The following is a 16,721-nucleotide window of genomic DNA, read 5'->3' as shown; positions in this document are numbered from 1 at the left end:
TAACAATATCGCTTTTTTTAAAAAAAAGTTTCAAATGAATCTACTTACTATCAATTTTACCATAAAAAATAATCTCAATAAGCTAATTACCCTTAATATAAAATATTAAGCACAAAATGTTATTTTTCAGGATCTTAGAGATGTTAAATAATTGACTAAATATAGTTCTTTGAAATTTCAGAGCACTTACTCATATGAGGGCTGAAAAGTCAGAAAACTGGTGCTATTCTCTCACATATTAGACCTGCTACTTTTAATCCAACCTCAAAGATCCTGAGTTTTGGTCTATCTAACATAATATAAACTATGACTTGAAAAATATTCCATTCTTGGTCATTTCCCTTAGTGCAAGAAACCATACTCATTCTTTCTCCCTTCCTTGTCCTCATAGTGCTGTGCTCATTTGCTGAACTACATTTTCTGAAGCTAGTGAACTCCAGCATATTACACTGACTGATCCAGTGATCATTAAAAGAAAAAAAAAAATGTGAATTTATGTTCCTCTGATTTAAGACAGGATAAAATGATTTATCTACATGCTAACTACTAGGACAAAAAAAATTTCAGGACAGTAAATAGAGTCAAACAAGTGGTACTTTTAAAACATTATCAGTCCTTATCCATTACTCACACTTTGACCTTCTAAAGTTTAAATATCAATAAATTAAATACAACCAGGAAAAAAAGTGAAAAATTGCCAAAGGGCTTGAAAAAAACTTCATACTCTTGAAATTTACAAAACAATCAGAGTGATATTTTTACCTATATTTTTAATGTTTTTATCTATTAGTTTAAATGTTTCCCTTTATTAACTTAATCCTCCCAGTTTATAGGGAATCCCTATATATTCAGCAGAGGAATTTGCCCAGTCATATTTTGGTTAGAAGCCAATTCTAATTGGAAAAAATAATACTTAATTTAGTCATTATACCCATCTACTTTTAAGAGAAAACTGTTTCTAATTTGTCTGAAGACCTTTTACTATGTCAAAAAACTTTTTTCTGAAGGATATCTATTTCCCCTCTTACTATAGATTTACACTAAAGAATCCTGTCTTTCTTGTTAAGCATAACCTAAAGAAACTAAGTGTATTTGGCAGCTACAAGAAACACAAAATAAGTCATTTCTTTTCATTCCTCCTTGAGTGTGCAGCCCTAATCTACAGACCTACATTTACATCTACACCAACAAAGCTAAAATGTTTTGGATACACTAGCATGGTAATTACCTAAAAATGCTGACTAAAGGCTAAACCAAAAACCTAGACTTGGACTACTTTAGGTCCACACCAAAAAAACTCATGGTAAAAATGGTCCTAGAACTATAAGCATGCACTGTGACAAGCTGAAAGTCTGCCAATGAATACCTGATAGCAAGGAGTTAATTATTTTAACTGATAAATTATGCTTTTTTTTTTTTTCTCAGAACCTATGCCTTAGACAAATATATATTGAAATTCTGATGCAATAATGTCAGTGATTATCCAACTTTAAGGTGTGTGGAATGGAAAGTGCAGAGACGAGAAAAATTTGGTTAAGAGTTAGTAACTGTTGAGTCTGAAAGATGAATACATGGGAGTTCATTATATAATATCCCCTTTGCTGGTCTTTATACAGTTTTCCATGTCCTTTTTTTTAAGTCACCAGACAGAAAATTGTAATGGCATTATCTAGGTTAAGACTAGAGTGTAAAGTATGTAGAAATTCAAAAATAAGTGTGTAGACGTATTTGACATTATTATTTCAAGTATATTCAAGTTAAGAACACAGGCTATCTTGCTCAGGCTTCAAACTCCAAAGATTACCTTACCAAAAAGGAAAGAATGATTCACAACTAAGTCTTTTTGGTTGTTGGGCCTTTGCCTCAGCCCAAAGCTTGTCGAATTTTCGGGGAAGTGCGCTGGAATAAAGAAGTCCTCACACTTAACCCCCAATCAAATCCAGAATCTTTCAGATCTCCACGGGCTTAGGGGCTTCCCTGCAGGAATGAAAGCCGGAAAGGCCAAACCTCACCACCCAGAAATCCTCACCTGGGGGCGGCGGTGCAATAGGAGGTGGCGGGGACAAGCGGCCCCCCTCCCCCTGGAAGCTCACGCAACTTTTCTCCTCCCCACCCCCACCTCCCAGGAAAGGGATGTTGCTTCCGACGCCCCGGAAGCCTCTGCCACCGAATCCCCAGGGTAGTGGAAGGCCTCAGCGGCGGCCAGGGGCGGAGGGAAGACAGCAAAAGATTTCGGCCTGAAACCAATACACTTGACCGCGCCTGGGGAGGGAAGTAAATCAGCCGTCGCCCAGAAAGAACTCAGAATAAAGGGGAAAAGAGGAAAAAGAGTTCTTCAGACCGTTCCGCTGCCCAACTTCCTCAGAGACCGGGTGGGTGAGACAGAGGACTTCCACCACCCCCTCCCAGACCCCTGCCTCCTCCACCCTCGGCAAGCTCCGGGCCTAGGCAGCCGCTCGAGACCTCACTTACCCTCGGCGCCTGGCGGGTGCTTTAGCCTCGGGCCGCCTCCGCCTCTCCCGCTCCCAACGGCCCACGGGCGGGCGCCGGAGCCCCGCGCGGGAGAACGGGGCCGGCTGGTGAGCGAAGAGAGGCAAGGGGCTCCGCCACCGTCAGAACCCGCGACTCCGCTCTCTGTAAATAGGAAACCCGGTGGAGGGGGGGAGGAGTGGCGGCACCGCAACTTCCCTCCCCGCCTCGAGCGCCGCCGGCCGGGCCCGGGCCTAGGCCTCCCTGGCTGTCGCCGCCGCTGGAGCTGGGACCGGAGCCCGCTACGTGCCCCCGATGGGCCGCCGTCGCCTCCTGCGCCGCCGCTTCCGTCGGTGAATGGTCAGCGCTAGAGTTTGAACAGGGCCCTGAACCATCTCAACGCCATTTGCGCTCCCGGCCCCCACCTCCTTCCTCCAACAGCCGCTCGCTCCGTCACTCCGCTTCCCACAGGCCCCGCGCGGCCTCCCGACCCCGCAGCCAATCGCGCGGCTGCTTACTCAAACCGCCGCGCAGGCGCCGCGCCCCGCATGCTCCGGCGCCCGCCATTGGTCCGGCCGTGGGGCCCGACGGGAGTTGTAGTCCCGGTCCGAGAGGTCTAGGTGCTGAGAGCCCGGCGCGGGAGCGGGCAGCGGGCGGAGCGGTTGTGGCTGGCGTGGCTGGCCTCGCCTCGCGAGCGAGCCAGTTTCCAGCTCCTGGCCTCGCCGGGAGACCCAGGTGCCGCGGGGGAGGACTGGGGGCCCAGTGCAGGCAGCTGTGTCAATCGTTTCCCCTCCAGGGACTCGCCGGTGTCTGGGGACGGTGGGTTGTGCAGCTGCGCCGGGCCTGCTGGAGTTGCCGCCTGGGAGCAGGGAGACCGGGAGCTCGCGGCTCGGAGCAGCTCTTGACCCAGACTGGCTGGTGCTGACCCGGCGCAGTTAATGACGGCGGGAACTGGGAGCCCGAGTAGCAGGGCACCCGATCAATGACCGCACCCCAAAGTGATGTCGGTCTGGCTTTTTAATGCGCTTCTAGGATCCCGTCGATTCTTACCTTCGTCGTTCTTTTCTCCCTCAGTCTGTCCCGAAGCCATTAAAAATGACCCCTGAGAATATTGGATTGTATTAAGGAATTATCCAACCTTGTTGGATGTGATGACGGTAATGTGGTTAGATTAAGGAGAGACGGTGGGGGGAATGGCAAAATACTAAAAGTTTTGCCAGATAAAATGATCAAGTGTCTGGGAAAATAACTCCTACAAACACCGATGGAGGGGAAAAAAAGCCAGTGGGGTGTTTTTCATTGCTGATGCTGTGTTATTCATGAGCTTATTCCAATTTCTCTGCTTGTATATCTGAAACTTTTCATAATAAAAAATGTTATGAACCAGTGATTTGTCTCTGGGGAAGGCAAGGAGGTAGATGATGGGAAGAAAGAAAATTTATTTTTCTCTATACAACATTTTGTGCTGTTCGAAGTTTTTTCCTTGTCAATGTATTACCTATTCAGAAAATTGTAAAGTCTTGTGATGGTGTTCTAAGACTACGGTGGGAAGACAGCCTTTGGAAAAAAAGTAACACAATTGGTTTCCTCCTAAGAGAGTTTCATGATTATTTGGGCTCCGATGGCCCTGCCGTTCGGTGAGGGGGGTGATTGATGATCCACTTGGGAAATTGAAAAACTGCTAATTGTTTTCAGTGAAAAACCCACCTCTTCTTCCACAAAAGTTAATTTGCTTTGAGTGCACCCAGAAATTACCAAACTGCTTCAATAAATTGGCAAAATCCAGACAGACAAAAAATAGTTTAGACATCCTTGTCGCCCTTCCCAACAGAAATTTACGGTTGATTTTAGCTTGACTGAGCTGTTTTACTTTTGCACAACTGGTTGCAAAATTTACATTCTGACGTTTACAGTTTCTGAAACACATCAATACTTGATTGTTCAAAACCAACTCTTAAATAGCTTTATTCTAATGGAGGTTATAACAGGTTTGTGTGTTCCACAGCATGTGACTTTTATTTGGGTCAGTTTTGTCTTTTTAAAAAAATTGGCATAAGCATCTTGTTTTATCAGTTGGTTTGAAGCCTCCCAGCAGAGGTGCAAACTGCACTTACTATAATTATTTAGATGACATGGTGGTGGGTGCTAATTAAGGGGTAATTATCATCAGAGGCAAAGGCTAAGATCAAAAAGCTGAAAGTGGTGGCGAGACAATTGCAGGATCTTTCTGTAAAAGAGTACTGTGAACCCTCTGGGACCAAACGATGCCCTCACACAGCTCATTACACCCTGGCCTCGCTGGCGCTTGGCACTTAGCTGGGTCAGTGACTTTGCATGAACCTTAAGTGGGAAAGTAAAATTTTTAAAGAAATAGCTAGTCTGTGAAACTCCTTTTGAGAACTTTTGGTGCGGTAGGCATATTAAATAATGGAACTCAATGTTAAATTCTTGCTACTTTAAAGAATGATCCCCAGCAGCATAATCAGAACCTGGAAGTTTGTTGGGAAAAGCAAGAATCTCTGAAAAGCAGAATCCTTTAACAAGATTCCCCCAGGTGACTGGTCCACAGATTAAAGGTTAACGTGTTAGTTGCTCAGTCATGTCTGACTCTGCTACCCCATGGGCTGTAGCCCTCCAGGCTCCTCTGTCCATGGTATTTTCCAGCCAAGAATACTAGAGTGGGTAGCCATTCCCTTCTCCAGGAGGTCTTCCTGACCCAGGGATCAAACCTGGCTCTCCTTCATTGTAGGCAGATTCTTTACCATCAGAACCACCAGGGAAGCCCCAAAGGTTAATAAGTATTGTTTTAAAGTATATCCATAGCATTTGACGACACTCTTAATTTCTTTTTGTTAGGAGTGGGGGAGAACATTAAGAACATACTATGCATTAGATACAATACCAGTCTCTTGAAGTCTTTTACATCTATACCTGTCATCCCTATTCTACAAGCGAGGTAATGGAGATGTGGGCATTTGCTCCAGGTATTGTAACTAATGAGGGAATCAAACTTTTTCTTAGGCATTCAATTCACATTATTACTTACAGACCTTCTTAAATCCGATACTGCTGAAGCCCAGCTGAAGAACTGATGCTTTTGAACTGTTGTGCTGGAGAACTCTTGAGAGTCCCTTGGACAGCAAAGAGATCAAACCAGTCAATCCTAAAAAAAATCAACCCTGAATATTTGTTGGAAGGACTGATACTAAACCTTCAATACTTTAGCCACTTGATGTGAAGAGTCAACTCATTGGAAAAGACTTATTCTGGGAAAGGTTGAGGGCAGGAGGAGAAGGAGGCGACAGAGGATGAGATGGTAGGATGACATTGCTGACTCAATGGACCTTGAGTTTGAGCAAACTCCGAGAGATAGTGAAGGACAGAAAAGCCTGGCATGCTGCAGTTCATGGGGTTGCAAAGAGCTGGACATGACTTCAGTTCAGTTCAGTTGCTCAGTCGTGTCCAACTCTTTGCCCCCATGGACCACAGCACACCAGGCTTTCCTGTCCATCACCAACTCCCAGAGCCTACTCAAACTTGTGTCCATTGCGTCAGTGATGCCATCCAACCATCTCATCCTCTGTCATCCCCTTCTCCTCCCGCCTTCACCCCATGGACTGTAGACCACCAAGCTCCTCTATCCATGGGATTCTCCTGGCAACAATACTAGAGTGTGTTGCCATGCCCTTCTCTGGGGGATCTTTCCAACCCAGGGATCAAATGCAGGTCTCCTGCATTGCAGGCAGATTCTTTACCATATGAGCCACCAGAGAAACTCTTCTGGACAAGATTTAGCAAATGAATAACAGATCTGGTACGTGATCTGAAAAAATTGTATGTGTGTGCATTGAGTCTGTAGAAGTTTGCTACATGAATACTAAAAAGAGCCGTGCTAGGGCTCTCCACCCTCATATGACCCACACTAAAGACAGGTGGAGAGCTTGCTCACTCCAAGGCCCCTCCTGGGGGCAGGTCAGACTCTGGATGTGCAGGCTGGACCACCACTTTACCCGTTCCCTCCCTGGTTCCACTGAGGCAAACAAACTTGGCCATGGCCTGGAGTTCCATGCCAAAGAGAGTGAACTGGACTGCAGTGTGGATAACACAAGGACAAGCAGCTTTTTGTTTTATTTTTTAATTTTATTGTGTTTGGTTTCTTAGTTCCCTCAGCTTAGCCTCCTGCCCATCCCCATCCCCTGGGTCGGTTCTCTTCACTTCATCTGAATCTGCTCACATACACACCCAGTAGGTGTTTTTCTCTTTGCTATTATGCTTCTATGCAAAGTTCTTAGATGTCTGCTTTTTGTTTTCCATTAAATCTCATACATACCCCAGAAACAAATGGACTTGAGCTAAGTGTGTACCCTTTGATGCTGCAGGCTGGCCTTTGTGCCGCCTCTAGTGGAGGACAGTCTCCCTGCTACCTTGAGTTCCACTCAGATGGACTCTAGCTGAAAAGAGAAATATCCCACAAAGAAAAAGTAATAGAAGAATCCATTCTGCCACTGTTGTGCCTTTGTTTCAGCCCTGGCATAGGAACTGTCCAAACTGGAGTTGCTAAATAGAGCTGTGCAGTCTTTTTCTGATAATGTGTAGTAAAATTTATTACAATTTATATAATTCAATTCAGAGAACTACACACATTGGCTGGAGGAAATTTTTCCTTTTCACAGAATGTGGAATAAAATTATCTTAACAAATCATACACTTAACATAGTGGTTGTGACACACCTATGCCACAAGCTGTGGGGCTAACCCTGCCTTTATCACTGATCCTCCCCAACACTTCTCTCTGTTCTGTGAATGCTGGGCTGATAGGCCTTTTCAACTAATCTCCCCCTGACCAGCCTATTTTAAAATTGTGACACACCTATTCTCAAATGTTCCCCATTTCTCCCTTATTTTTCTTTGGGGCATTTATCTCCTCATCCAACATATCACATGTTTTGTATATTTATTTTCTCTATGACAGCATGGATCTTTGCTGAGTAAATAGCCCCATTTTTCTTTCTTTCTTTTGTGTAAGATTATATCCTGAAAGGAAAGTGACTTGAAGCTAACTAGTTTCATATAAACTGTGACTCTCTTAGCTGTTGACTGAGTTTTCCCAAGGGGAAGGGGGCTGCTTTCTGGAGCAACCTTTTGTTCTTGCTTTGGATAGGTTTTCATTTTGAGAATTGAGATGGTGAATACTACTATAATCCCAATTACCTTGTTTTCTGGGATAATTGGAATATGTTCTTGGGAGGTGGTGACATCCTTTGGGGAATAAACTGCTGTCTAGGTAATTGAAAGACAAAGCAAGGGAAATTCTTTGGGGACAGGCTGCCTGATGAGGATTGGTATCCAGCCATCTCTCAAGGACTGGCTATTTGACCCTTGTCTAGAAACAGCCCTCTTCTCCGCAGGATCCTCTCCCCGAATGCTCTATGATACCCCTCCCCTCAAAAAAAAGCCTCCTGGTACTTTCCATCATCAAAACTAAAATCACAAATCCTTACCGTGGCCTGTAAGGCCTTGCATGATCTGGCCCCTGAGTACTCTTATCCCTTCCCACTTTGCCAAGCCTGCCTCTGTCTACAACTAGAACCTGCCAAACCAGCTCCTGCCTCAGGGTCTTCGTGCAGCTCTTCCCTCCACTGGTCCTGGAGATAAGCACAGGACTCCCTCCCTCGCCTCTGCCTCTCTCAGGTCTTGGCTCCGGGGTCTCCTCAGAAGGGCCTACCCTGTCCTATGGTTCAACTTTGTACTGCTTGGTTTAAACCCCTCCCCCAGCCACCCCCCACTCCATAGCCTTTGCCTCGTGTCTTTCTCCATAGAGTTCATGTTTGTTTTACATATTAACTTATTTATTCATTTCCTTCCACTAGAATATAAACTCTATGAGGATAGGGATTGTTGACTTTTGTTCAACAATTATTGTAGTTGAACAATAATACCTCACACAGAGAAAGCATGCCGAAAATATTTGTGGACTAAATACCTCATAAATTATGTTGAAGTCTTCTATGTCTTTTTTTTTTTTTTTTTTTTTTTAAATTTTAAAATCTTTAATTCTTACATGCATTCCCAAACATGAACCCCCCTCCCACCTCCCTCCCCACAACATCTCTCTGGGTCATCCCCATGCACCAGCCCCAAGCAAGCTGCACCCTACGTCAGACATGGACTGGCGATTCAATTCCTACATGACAGTATGTATACATGTTAGAATTCCCATTCTCCCAAATCATCCCACCCTCTCCCTCTCCCTCTGAGTCCAAAAGTCCGCTATACACATCTGTGTCTTTTTTCCTGTCTTGCATACAGGGTCGTCATTGCCATCTTCCTAAATTCCATATATATGTGTTAGTATTCTTCTATGTCTTCACTTGTTATTTTATGTACTTGACCTATCAATAATTGCAAAAGTTACTTTGAAACCTCTCATGGTAAGAGGAATTTTGTCAAGGTTTTTCTACAATTCTACTTTTGTTTTTATATTTTGAGGATATTTTATTGGGCACAGACAAGTTCAGCATTGTTATAACTTCCTGGTGGTGCTGAAAGCTTTAAGTAATATGGGAGATGAATAGCCAAAATCACCTGAATTTTCCATCCCTCCCTATACACATACCTCTCGCGCGATGTGACTTTGCAGCTCCTCCCAGAATCTGGGCTGGCCTTGTAACTTGCCTCTGCCAAAAGAATGTGGTAGAAGTGATAAATAGTTCTGAGCCCGAGCCTTCAGAAACCTTGAATGCTTCCATATTTTCTCTTGGATCCCTGCCTCCACCATGAGAACAGGCCTGGGCTAGCCTGCTACCGGATGAGAAGACATATGGAAAAGAGCTGAGGTCATCCTACACCAGCTACAGACAGCTAGCAGATCCCAAACAGGAAAGCCCAGTCCGAATCAGCATAGCCACCCACCTGACCTGCAGCTACTCACAGTTGCATATGTGAGCCCACCTAGGACCAGACAAACTGCCCAGCTGGCTTACAGACTCATGAGCAATAATAACTAGTTATTATATTAAGCCTGTGAATTTTGAAGTGGTTTGTTATACATTATTATTGTGTCAATAGATAACTGATGGTTAATGCCTCCTCATTTCGGTCTCAGCCCCGGAAGAGCTTTCCCGACTACCCTGGCAATCCAACTCTGCTTCCCAGTCTCTGGACGGTATGCACTCAGTCTCTCGGTCGTGTTCAACTCTTTGCGACCCTACAGACTATAGCTTGCAAGGCTCCTCTGTCCATTATATTTCCAGGCAAGAATACAGCAGTGGGGTGCCATTTCCTCCTCCAGGGTCTTCCCAATCCAGGGATGGAACCAGTCTTTTAATGCTCCTGCATTGGTGGGCAGATTCTTTACTACTAGTGCCACCTGGGAAGCCCCAGTATAATAGAGGTGTGTTATTTTCTCAATGACACTTGCTGCTCTCCAGAATGATTTGTTGACTTCTTTACTATCTGTTTCCCACACCAGACTGTCAATGGTGTGACGTCAGAGACCTTGCCCACTCTATTTCTCTGCCCCGTCCTCAGCACCCTAGCACAGTTTTTCACTGTCCAGCTGTGTGTCCACTGGACACTGGAAAGATGGCCAGTCCAACCCGAGATGTGCTGGAAATATAAAACACTGGGTTTTGGAGGCTTAGTACAAAAAGTATAGAAAGTATCTCAATTTTTATATCGATAAAATGCTGAAATGAAAATATTTTAAATATGCTGTAGAATTTGTTATTAAAGTTAATTTAATTTCCTTTTTACCTTTTTAAATGTAGCTATTAGGAAAAGTCAATTTGTGCCTTGCACTGTATTTCTTTTGGACAGATAGAATCTATAGAAGTAGCTATAAAAGTTCAGTATTTATTGAAGAAAAATGCAAAAAATATATATTTATGAAAAGAAATGAGCTATCAAGCAACGGAAAGACATGGAAGAACCTTAAATACATATTACAAAGAGACGGAAGCTAGTTTGAAAAGTCCGTATACCACTTAACTCCAACTAGGTGACATTCTGGAAAAGCAAGATGAGTTGAGATAGAGTGATTGCCAAGAGATTTACAGGGAGGGAGGAGGAGTAATAAATGAGTGAAGCAAGAGATTTTTTTCTTAGCGAAAATGATCCTATATGATACTGTAATGGTGTGTACATGATATTATGCACGTGTCAAAACCCATAGAACCATAAGACAGGGGAACACTAATGTACGCTTGAGACTTTAGTTAACAATGTATCGATATTGGTTCATTAACTGTAACAAACACACCATGCTAATAGAAGACAATAATGAACTGGGAGTGGGAAGAGAGGTATATGGGAATTCTCTGTATTATATGCTCAATTTTTCTGTGAACCTAAAACTGTTCTAAAAAAAAAAAAACTATTAAAAAAATGAATTCACACACAGCCACCAGAGTGATAATTTGTAAAACATAAATGGAATAAACCACTTACCTCTTTTTACAAACTTTTGGTGGCTCCCCACTGTCTACCCGAAGTGAGTTCACAGCCATTGGTATTTGCAATGACATTGACTGTACCTCCCATTCTGCTTCCTCTTCTACCTGTATCACTACTCAAGGCTCTCAAGCCTTCACTGCAAAACTCATTCAGTCTCCTCTGCCTGAAAAGTCTTTCTTCCTCTCCATTTGTGAGACCCTATCATGAATCATACGCTGTCTCATATAAGTCAATCATTCTCTATTTCATGTTTCCATACTTCTCAATTAAAAGTAGATTCAGAAACCAGGCATGTGGAGTTTGTGCAGTTTCGAAGTTTTGTACCTCTTTCTAGCAAGTTTGGAAAATGGGCATGATGGGGGTATGTATTAATCTTGGAAGTGCTGAAAAAGAATTCTGATAGCCACAGGTGGACTCAAGATTAATATCTTTAAGATGGAAACAGTGGAAGCAGAACAAGGGTATTGTATGTCAGTGAAGATCTGCTTGGGCTCACCTCCTAGGCAGGAGGTAGTGGGATACCCTGTTGGGAGCAGGATCCATCCCAATACAGTGAGGTGGTGTTCGCTGACTGTCTGGCTACAGTGACAGGAGACAGGCCTTTGGGTTGTCACCTGCTCTGAAAGTCAAATCTGCCTCTGACTGCTGCTCACCCAAGCTAGGATGCCAGGGTGATTGGGTTTCATGTATTTCACTCGCAGGGCAGATGATAGCATAGTAGTGACATTACCATCTCTACTATCATACAGTAGAACCTCAGGAGAGTGTGTTGGAGAAGGAAATGGCGACCCACTCCAGTACTCTTGCTTGGAAAATCCCATGGGCGGAGGAGCCTGGTAGGCTATACAGTCCATGGGGTCTCAAAGAGTCAGACACGACTAAGTGACTTCGCTTTCACTTTTCATTTTCACGCATTGGAGAAGGAGATGGCAACCCACTCCAGTGTTCTTGCCTGGAGAATCCCAGGGACGGGAGAGCCTGGTGGGCTGCCATCTATGGGGTCTCACAGAGTCGGACACGACTGAAGCGACTTAGCAGCAGCTTAGCAGAGTGTGTGAGAAAACAAGTGAGCAGGTTTTCAGGTGCAGAGTTTACAATGCAGATTTCCCTACCTCTCCTTTTCCGGGATTTTGGTTCTGTTATCCAACCATTATGCTGATGGGAAACTTAATGATTTGCCCAAGGTCACCCAGCTACTTAGATGTCTTTCTCCAAAGGTCACAGGCATGAAGCATGTACTATCCTGAGCCCTTAATATCAGGCCACGAAGATGAATACCATTCCTTTGCTGTCATTTTAAGCCAGAGGTCCAGGCCTACCTGGAGAAGTAAGAATCTGGTTGAGATTTTGGAGGTGTTTAGAGTAAGAGGCCAGGTTGAAGTCAGGAAAGGACTAGCCCTTGAAAGAAGATAGAATCACAGGGACGGGGGAGCCTGGTGGGCTGCCATCTACGGGATCACACAGAGTCGGACACGACTGAAGTGACTTAGCAGCAGCAGCAGGAGACCCTAGGAGATATGTATCTGTGAACCCTGAGGGTCAAGGGGCAGACAGGTGTCTATAAGATTAGGCTTATTCACTAGTTTGGGGCCACGGTGCCTAATGTTAACCAGGTGATATACAGTCTCTTCCCACCTTGTCCACTGGGTCCTCTGACAGCATCCAAATGCTATTGCTGGGACAGAGAGTGGGCTCCTCTGTTCTACACCGTTCTTCTTCCCTTCCCTGTGTCCCTCAGCTGGCCAGGGAATCCACAGCTTGAGGCAGAAGAAATGCAGGAATTGGGGTTTCTAAGAAATGCTTATGAATAACCTGGACCGGGATTTCTTCTGGTGACAAACTCCAGCTCTTGTGTGGGAGCCCTCCTACTCCCTATTTACCCTAACCTGGCTGGCCCATAGTTTGGGCAGCTCTGAGAGGCTGGGCTGAGCGGCCTCTCCCAGGAGAGTGGGAGGTAATTCTTTCTTTTGTGTGACTTGCTTCATTATGTATGAGTGTTGCTGGCTCCCATAGTTGAAAAACGGATCATTCCTCTGGTGGGTTTTCCCAGCTTGAGGGAAAAGCAAAGCCTTTGAAAGACCAGGTAGCGCTTGCTTTGGAGGACTTAATCGATTAAAGAATGTTGAAGTTAGGGAATTGTGGGGGCCTGGCAGCGTTCTAGGCCCACAGTAGCGCCCCGGTGACCTCTACAACCCCTCTCCAGCACACACGAGCCCCCGGCCCTTGGACTCATACCTGCCCAATTGGAGGCCCCATTTCCTATGCGCCTGCCCCAATTTGCTCTCACCTGGAGAGGACGAGTGGGAGTAAGTGATGTACCCGTTCTGGAAAGAAGTGCGTCGATGACTTGAGTCACCTCATCACAAATTAATCCATGAGAAGAGCTATGAACAGTGACTGGCAGAGTGTTGGTGCTCCCCGAGTGTTCGCGGGTACCGTTATCATCGCTAGCAGCTGGGCTGAGCAAAGAATCCAATTTGATCTTACTTTGGCAATAACCCGATAACTATCGAATGTGAAGAGGGAGACACAGGCCAAGACTTTTAAAAAGCACCGGTTGTGACAACCCTCTGTGTCCTCCCGGTGCAGAGGCCAGACTTTTTAGGCTCAGGCCTATGGGCCAAAGGCACACACCCTCGCGGTGATCGGGTGTTACCCGACGACAGCTGGAATTCCAGCGGCCGCTCGGCGGCAGAGCCTCGGGAGCGGTTCCTGCCTGGCAACGCGTGGGCGGGGCCTAGGCTTGGCTCCGCCCCAGCACGGCCCCGCCCCGCCCTCTACCTGTGGCCTGGATTCCCTCCCAGCGCCGCTGGTGCCCTCAGCCTGAAGGGTGCAAATAAGGGTCTGTAGATTGGGAAAACGTCTCTCTCCTGGAATCGGTGCACAAAGGAGTCTTTCTAAAGCGACTGGAGAGGCTGTGTGATAATCTACCGGCGTTTGTCCTCGTACACCTGCCTCTCTCTGGAACCAACAAATGTTTATCCGGTTCCCACCCAAGTCAAATGCCGGTTCGTTTATTAAGCCCAGAGGCTTCAGCCTTCTTTTAAGGAAACAGATCCAGTCCTAGAGGGAAGCTTCAAAACATTAACATTTCAAATGAGTGCGCTCCGGAGTTGTGGGGGAGGGATGCGGAGTGGGGACGGGATTCCTCGGGCAGCTTCTCTCCCGGGGCTCCGCTTCGCCCGGGACAAGGCCTGGTATTTACAAGACAGAAGGCACCGCTTGGGCCGCCTTTGTTGTGCAGATGACCTTGCGGGCACTTCCTGGACTGATCGACGGCCCAGTGAGTACGCGGGGCCACTCGGCAGTGGCCAGGGGAGCAAATGAGGGGTGATTAACCAAGGTGGGTCCTTGGGCTCCAGTGGGCCTTTCGCTCTAGCACACCGGCTCTGCTGACCCAGGCGCTGCTCGGGAACCGCTGGGGACCGGCTAGCAGCGGCAGGATTGGCCCCTGCACCCCCACCTGGGCTTTGATCTCCTTATCTGAGGCTTTTGAGTCCAAAAGGGCTTAGCAACGACGGGCATCGTGCCAGCTCGGATGAAGTGGACACCCGCCTCCGTGCCTACCGCCCGCAGCGTCCTATCAAGGTGCAGCCTGTGAGGCTCAAGATGGAAGTGTGGGAGCGAACTCGCGGTCTGCCGCTGGTCCTAGGAGTCAAAAGGCAACGCGCTGCGCCCGTCTAGGAATGCGCCACGCTACCGGGGTCTCTACACTTTTGGCTGCTGTCCCCTTTCTCCCAGACTCACAGCTGCATTGCTTTCTCAGTCCTCCCGAGACTGACACAGAAAAATCTGAGGCCTTTGGCCCGTGATCCCTTCTCAGTCCCCAAAACCCTTCGGTGACCCCGACTGCATTCCACAAACTTGTACTGGCAGTTATAATTAGCTGTGTGCCCTGTGGGCTTCCCCAGGCCTTGACTTCCCTTGAGACCAGGCATCGCCTGGATAATGAATCCGGATCTACTGTACTCACCTTAAGCTGTGCCCCTCATTCTCTGAAATCAGGGAGATACCTCCAAGAGGACCCCCAGGTTGTAGAAGAGTAATCAATTGTCAGTTTCAGTCAAATGGAAAGGATAATACCAGTCCCCTTTCCCCCTCCAGGAAGGGTTTTAGGAGGCCCCAGTGGGTTAGGGGCCACTCGACTTGAGGCCAGGTTGATAAACTGTAAGTTCCCATCCCAGGCAGCTTGAGTTTTAGCTTGCTCTGCCCAGCAGCAGCAGTGAGCCTCAACGTTTGAGAAAAGGATATATGCTCTGTTAGCTGTGTTCTGGAAAATGCACGTGATCTCTCAGCTTTGCACCCAGTTTCAGGGTTCAGACCACGGAACGTGTTGGGGCCCACGTGTAAGAATCTCATTCCAAAACCTTCCCAGACACCGCTTCCTTATTTATTCCCTTTCTGCTGTCAAGATGGCACACTTGTTATCCCCTAGCATGCACCTGGGCTGTCTAGCTTCAGCATCTTTTGTTAGCAGTGAGCTGCCCACAGGAAAGCCACCCCTTGCAACTTTCCCACCCCTCCCACCCTCCATCACAGCCAGGGGTCATCACCTCATAACTGCTACACAACTGCTTGAACCTTCTGACCTAGAGCCAGCTGCCTCCTAGCCCTTCTCTTCATTGGGTTTGTCTCCCCATGACCAGCACACAGGCCTGGAACCAGGCCTTTACTTTGCTCTTTTTTTGTCCCCTCTCCTCTCACCTTAGACCAGAGCTGAATGGAGGATTGCTTTGATAGCTTCACCTTCAGAGGTAATCTCCCAAATGCTGCTTTTGGTGGAGATGTCACCAAGGATGGTTCAGAAGTCTCCAAAAAACACAGAAAATAATGTCAGATACTTGGCAAGACTCTTCTGCCTAGGACAAGCAGAGGGTTGAAGTACTTTGGGACTTCCCAAACTGAGGGCTCTGCTAATATTCTGTGGGTTTCTCAGGCTCAGTGGAGTGGGACCATCTGCAGGATGCTGATGGAGGACTGGTGTGTGTCAGGCAGCAAGCTGGTTTGGGGTGAAAGTGAAAGTCACTCAGTTGTGTCCGACTCTTTATGACCCCATGGACTACACAGTCCATGGAGTTCTTCAGGCCAGAATACTGGAGTGGGAAGCCATTCCCTTCTCCAGGGGATCTTCCCAACCCAGGGATCGAACCCAGGTCTCTTGCATTGTGGGCAGATTCTTTACTAGCTGTGCTAGCAGGGAAGCCCAAAAGCATGGGGTCTAAATGATGACGGCCATCAGGTCTGCACTCAAGTGGCACACCGTGAGCTGCTCTCAAGGCTTGAAATTTCTGCCAGCTTCACCCCACTATATTAATTTCTCCTTTTGTGCACCTTTACTTTCCTCTCTTTGGTCACTTACTACTGTCAAGTGTTGGTTTTATCAATGCCAACCTGAGCCAGGCTGCTGCTCACCTGAAAGGAGGTCACCAAACAGATGATGATCAGCATGGCATCCAACCCAACTCTCAAAGGATGCCTGGAAAGGGATTCCAAGGTTGACCCTAGAACTCAGAGTTTTTTAAAAATTTAATTTGGGGTTTTGATTGTTTTATTGGAGCAGGTTATAAAAATTACACCTGGTTCTCAGCTCTCGGTTTCAAATATTATTCTCCAATAAAAGGAACCAGGTCCCTTGGAGAAATAACTAATTCTAGGACTGTGGCAACAAATGTATTAATACAAGAAAAGTCTGGAGCATCTTGTAGCACCAGAAAGTAAGAAAGTGCTGGAAAACAAAGCTCCACAATTCTGGAGTGTCAAGGGGACATAGAAGCCAATTGATAGAGCTCCCATTGACT

General features: G+C 46.3%; 1 protein-coding gene across 2 annotated transcripts in view; it reads right to left on the bottom strand.

Annotated features, from left to right (window-relative positions):
* The window catches only part of WAPL (WAPL cohesin release factor), a 77,140-nt gene extending 74,222 nt beyond the window's left edge, over positions 1-2,918 (bottom strand). The window contains exon 1 of one of the 2 annotated variants that reach the window (XM_018042447.1): positions 2,473-2,918. The gene's annotated coding sequence lies outside the window, so the exon portion shown is untranslated. The remainder of the gene's footprint in view (positions 1-2,472) is intronic. The other variant, XM_005699311.3, reaches the window with a different exon arrangement.

The sequence above is a fragment of the Capra hircus genome, chromosome 28 (assembly GCF_001704415.2).
Source record: "Capra hircus breed San Clemente chromosome 28, ASM170441v1, whole genome shotgun sequence".
NCBI classification, from domain to species: domain Eukaryota; kingdom Metazoa; phylum Chordata; class Mammalia; order Artiodactyla; family Bovidae; genus Capra; species Capra hircus.
Note: the sequence above shows the minus strand (reverse complement) of the source record. Positions and strands in the feature narration are given on the sequence as shown.